The 6,081-nt window shown below is 42.4% G+C and overlaps 1 protein-coding gene across 3 annotated transcripts in view; it reads right to left on the reverse strand.

The window, feature by feature from the left end:
* Positions 1-5,774, reverse strand: part of clcn3 (chloride channel 3) — a 218,904-nt gene extending 213,130 nt beyond the window's left edge. For 2 of the 3 annotated variants that reach the window (XM_059974104.1, XM_059974101.1), the window contains exon 1: positions 5,658-5,774. The gene's annotated coding sequence lies outside the window, so the exon portion shown is untranslated. The remainder of the gene's footprint in view (positions 1-5,657) is intronic. The other variant, XM_059974102.1, reaches the window with a different exon arrangement.
* Between the last annotated feature and the right edge of the window lie 307 nt (positions 5,775-6,081).

The raw sequence follows: 6,081 nt of genomic DNA on the forward strand, positions 1-6,081 counted from the left end.
TAGTGGTGTCCACAGGGGTCTGTGTTGGGACCGATTCATTTTACATTACATTTCAATGATTCGGATGATGGAATTGATGGCTTTGTTGCAAAGTTTGCTGACAGTATGTAGACAGTTGGAGCAGCAGGTAGTTCTGAGGATGTAAAGAGACTACAGAAGGACTTAGACAGATTAGAGAAATGGGTGAAGAAATGACAGATGGAATACACTGTCGGGAAGTGTATGGTTATGCACTTTGGTAGAAGAAATGAAAGGGTTGACCATTTCCTAAATGAAGAGAAAATATTAAAACTGAGGTGCAAATGGACTTGGGAGTCCTTGCACAGGATTCCTGAAGGTTAATTTGCAGGTTGAGTCTGTGGTGACGATGGCAAATGCAATCTTAGCATTCGTTTCAAGATTTTGAAGCCGAGAGGAGAATTGGATCAGCACTGATGAAATGGTGGAGCAGACTCAATGAGCCAAATGGCCTAATTCTGCTCCTACATCTTATTGCCTTATAATGTTGATAAGATGAATGGTAAAAAAGGATTTAAAGAAAAAAAGTAGGACTTTTAAATTGTGACAGTCAGATGAGAACAAATACAAGTCAATTGAACCACAAAATGATGAACAAACAATACTTTCTGCAAGCTTGTCAAGATTGGAAAAGTTTTCTGTATAATCTCAAATTGACATAGGCTGGAAGAAGTACATTGGAATTTTCCATTGAGTACACTAGCAAGGATAAGGATTTCAAATGAGATGAGGTCAAGCAGGCTCAGAATTGAACAGAAGTAATCAGAAGCAGTGGCAATGATCAAAAACTGACCTGACAGTCAAACAAAGTCGCAAACATACCCCACCCACCCATTTCCCTCCACAGATGCTGCTTGATCAGCTGAGTTCATCCAGCATTTTGGAAGGTGTGAAAACTCAGCACAGACTGGTTATCTGTGGAGACTATGAAAACAGCCAATGCAAAAATTAAGCAAAACTTTCACATCAAAGAATGACATGGTTGAGAAAGCAAAGTGGTGCTAAAATAGTGAATGCTCAGAGGTCGGCTTTCAAAGAATGGGTGAGATTAAAAAAGTAGTCAGATGTATGACATGAATGGGTAATACTTGTTATGAAATATGCAGTGAGATCATATTCATTGGAAGGGAAAGAACAATAGTGTTCGTACAGAGTATTACAGAGGAAAAGTCCCTTTGGACTCCTTAAGCACATCAGATATGATTAATGGTAACATCATAATCACTGGAGGAAATATTATCTTTCAAAGGAGGTTCAAATTATGTTCTACACTTGGCTTCAGAAGGAAATTGGATAAATACATGAAGAAAAGATTGGAGTGACAAGAGAAAGATACAAGGAAGTAGGACAAACCTGTGTTGTTCTAAAGAGTAGTTAGTCCAAAAGGTCTCCTGTGCTGTATTATTCAATTATGCCATTATTTTAACACAATCACTCATTTACTAATTTAACTCTTGTTCCCCTTGACAGAAAAAAGACAGCTTGCAAATTGCTTGTCAGTCTTTGAAACAATAAACCAAGAATTGTCAACTTTATTCCAAAGCACAAAAATCTATGTAATCTATGTACTGGAGATTTAAAACAAAAGGCAGAAAATGCAGCTGATAATCATCAAACTAAGCAGCACAGCTACAAAGGGGAACAGAGTTAACATTTTAAGCCAAGAACATTTCAAAAAACGCAACTGTTTCTCTCTCCATTTTCCATTCTCATTCAATTTGCTTTTTTTAAAATTAACAATGCATCATACATCTTTCAAAACCAAAACTACTCTAACATCCATCCAACCAACCACTCTGTCTTCAATTTTCCAAGACCCTTGTTAATCACCAATCTATTGAAGTCAACCAACCATTATTCTTGTAATTTAGAAAACAGTCAACCAAGAGCAATAAATGACATGGGGGGGGGGGGTGGAGAGAGAAGAGATGGCAATTCAGCACCCCTATATTAGAAAAGAATCGTTTGGAAAGACGTAATTGGCAAAGATGGAAAATGGATAACTAACAACCAAGTCCTCTTCCCGACAAAATTCTCAGAACACAATTTTAATATAGCCAACACAGACAGACAAGTACAGATACGTCCCCAAATTCAGCACCAGCACCTCATTATTATATCATAGACCAAGTAAATACAAGGACATTCATGTTACTGAGGTATTGGCAACTAATGGCCCGACCCTATCTTTATCCAAATTACTATTGCCAACAAAGTAAAGGGTAATGACAGAAATACTGCTGCAAGGATATCAGCACTGAAGGCCTCAACCACGTGTAAGTATGAACCTGGAACAACAGCAGTTCACTCAGCCCCTCCAGCATAATCCACGTCATGACTAATCTCATTCAAGCATCAGATTCACATTACCAGCTATCCCAGCCTTCCAAAATTACCAAGCAGAAGAAAAGACTATCTTTAAAGTCTCCTTGGAAAAACTGGAACAATCCCACCACCTCATGGAAATTCCTGTCCCAAGAGTGCCCACTGGCAAAGAGAACACTAGGTCCTTTTCACAAAAATGCAATGTGTCCAAGGCAAAAGGTGGAAACAGTGCGCCATCGCCAAATCACACACCCACTCCATCATTCACCTTGCCTTCCACCTTTGACAGAACTAACCTCTTCTGGTAAGACGGCAGCACGTTCAGTCACTGCAGCTTCTGGGGGTCAACAAAAGGTGCTGTCATATTTAAACATCTTTTGAATGATCACAAGATCCTACAATACATGAAGAACTTGAAGTACTGTAGGTCTCCTCCATCAGTGAGTTGCTCACTGGCGAAGTAAATGAAGGAGCTGTGCAAAGTGCTGCTGTCTGAGTCAAAGGAGGCATACAGTCTATAGTGAGTGACTGTCTTGGTCGCCTTTCTTGTGATTGCAAGACCCTTTTGGATATTGTCAACATGGAATGCTGCAAGTCTGATTTATTGGCAGAGAGCAGGGGGAGCTGCATAACCTCTGTCACAGTGAGGACTAACCCTCAAGCCGTGGTTCGCCTGCTTACAGCCTCCAGGAGAGAGAGGTCAGAGCTGGTGAGCTCCACCAGTGAAGGTGTGGCACGGTTGCAGGTTGCAGTCAGTGCTGCCTCCCAAATGTTCTCCCAACAAAAGACAAGGTCTGCTATGGTCACCTGCAGATTTAGGCAGCTTTGAATAACTTGAGTTTTCACTCTTATTCAGCGGCTGTTTCTCTCCATTTTATACATGCGCTGTGTGTGACTGTCGGTACTGTGCTTTGCCACCTTGGTCCCGGAGCAACACTGCCTCATTTGGTTGTATTCATGTACAGTTGAATAACAATTATGCTTGAATTGAACTTAATTGATGGAGTCTGCAGATACTCTATTGACTAACCCAACCCCACAGACAAGTTATCCTCAACCTCAAAAACCACCAGATCTTCACTTTGCTGAATAATAATGCAGAAACCAAACAGAATAAAGTGAAAATAATAGCAGGTTACTGACAAACTGTGACACACAAGGAGACTGCTCCACCCATCTGGCTTGTGCTAGCACCCAGAAGACCAATCCCAGCAGTGCCATTTCACTCTGTTATTTATTTCTCCCTGTTGTCCAACATATACACCTCTATTCAGGCACCATGGGAGCAGAACGATTGGCACTACACTATTGGTGTTTGGAGCTGAATTCAAATGTCATCTGTAAGGAGTCTGTATGTCCTCCTTGTGAAATGCGTGGGTTTTCTCTGGGTGCTCTGGTTTCCCTCCACAGTCCAAATACTTACTAGTTAGTAGGGTAACTGATTGGGGGAGGGGGTTAAGAAAAGTAAAACCCTGTCAATCCAAAACAAATGCCAGAAGCACTTTGCTCATCAAGTAACATATCTGGAGAGAGAAACACAATCAATATTTCAGGTCATGGACACCTTCATCAGAATTGGGAAAAAAAAGTATCCAAATGGGTGGAATCTCAAGTTGCCAAAGTAACAGTTACATTACATACTGAAGAGAAAATAAATAAATTTTAAGCTGTTAGAGGTAAAAGGACAGTTGCATAAAATTATTAAATTCACTAACAAATCCTGTGGCTGTAACAAGCCTAGAAAGATTTTTGACATGCAGTTGTTTGAGTTTAGAATAGGCATCACTAAGGCAATGATTGAGTCCAGAAACGAAAGCGTCAGCGTGGAAGAGGAGATAAAAAATAAAAGTTACAGGCACTGGAAACCCAGGAATCACAGCTGCAGATTAAATAGATGTATAGACATCTAAAGAGGCCTGATTAACAAAGTCCTTTCCTTATACACAACTCTCACATACTCTAGCAATACTGCAGTATATTCCTTGCAGAACTCAAGAGAGAGTGAATAAGGCCTTTGTTTAATGATTTGTAAAACTCAATCAGTTCAACCATTTCCAAACTACAAGCGAAAGACATTATTAGCACAACAGAGCACTGTTCCAAAGTTCAATGTAGAAAATAGTGAGCATGGACATGCTGGGGTAAGGGCCCACTTCTATGCTAGACACTGCTATGACTCTGTAACTTAGACTCCTCTGTGACTAACATTTTCATATTGCTGGATTGCTGGAGCTCTGACGTTATAGTAAAGCAACCTATTGCAATAATACATCTGTACTGGATGGTCATACTGAACTCAATACTTGATCGCTGGTCATTACACAATTATAAATTACACAGTACAGAAGAAAAAAATGGCTATGAAAATGCATTTAGGAGAAAAGAATCAGTTCCTTGGCTTTCCTCATATACTGTCAATATCAACTGATTCTACATGCATCCAGGATGAGATATATGCAGAACAGGATGAGGAAACAAAATAAAAGAGTCAGTCCAAATCAATCCACATGAGCATTAAAAGCTTCCTGAAGCAAGCCTCCCCCCAATTTCCTCAGCCAATTCCATCAGTGTGAAGCATTTCTACTTCCACTTTTGCAGATCTTATGCTTCACTGTTAAAATACACTTGAGTCACGCCTGAAGCATAACTTTTAATACCATCTGCTCAGAAACACACTGTTAATTGATTTATTTACTTTCTTTAATAGCCTGGAAAACATGTATTTGATTCTATCATTCCTCCAAACCCCACGAGAACTATCAACTCTTCATAGTCAAACACATTACATGGGATTGAAAAACAAACAATTGGAGGAACTCAACCTTCAGGCAGCATCTCTGGAGGGAAACTGAGTCTGGGCCCCAAGAAAGGGCTTGACCGAGAATGTCAACAGTCCATAGATGCGGCTTGACCGACTGAGTTCCTCCAGCATCTTTAGTTCCCTATTAGAATTAGAATCAGGTTTAATATCAATTACATAGGTTGCGAAATTCGTTGACAATTGAATTGAAGTTCGGTAACTTCACTTACGTCCTACTAAAATCAGTATAAATCATCTTCAGAAATGAGCGTATTGGCCTCATCTCATTCCAGCCCTGACACACACCGATCCCATCCAAAACCACCCCCCTCCTGCAACATCACTGCATCCCATAAAATCCGGCCCCCACGCCTCATCCTCCTCGCCAGCTCCACCCGTTGTCAGTGCAGCCCCTTCCCCACCATCCCCTGACCGGTCATTCAGCAGCCCCACCCCCGAGCCCATCACTACGCAGCCGGGGCATGCACGGTCCAGAGACGGCCAGGGTACCTACTCTGCACATTCTCCCCGCACCTCCTGTTGTCATGGCACGCCGAGCCGAGCCGAGCCGAGCCGAGTGCTCAGGCATCGCGAGAACCCAGCGCCGAACACTCGCGAGCGGCGGCTTTGTTCTGGAGATTACGTCACGGGGAAGGAGCGGGCACGTCTCCGAGCAGTGACGGCGACGCGGGCGCGCTTGTTCTGGAGATTACGTCACGGGGAAGGAGCGGGCACGTCTCCGAGCAGTGACGGCGACGCGGGCGCGCTTGTTCTGGAGATTACGTCACGGGGAAGGAGCGGGGACGCGCAGTGACGGCGACGCGGGCGCGCACGTCTCGTCGGACGGACTGGCCGGATAATTGATGTTTGTGTAAATCCACACGCTCGGAAAGACTAGTTTTATTTGTCACACGTACAGCGGAAGGCCATAAGACGAA

Source organism: Hypanus sabinus, chromosome 7, assembly GCF_030144855.1.
Source record: "Hypanus sabinus isolate sHypSab1 chromosome 7, sHypSab1.hap1, whole genome shotgun sequence".
In the NCBI taxonomy this organism is placed as follows: domain Eukaryota; kingdom Metazoa; phylum Chordata; class Chondrichthyes; order Myliobatiformes; family Dasyatidae; genus Hypanus; species Hypanus sabinus.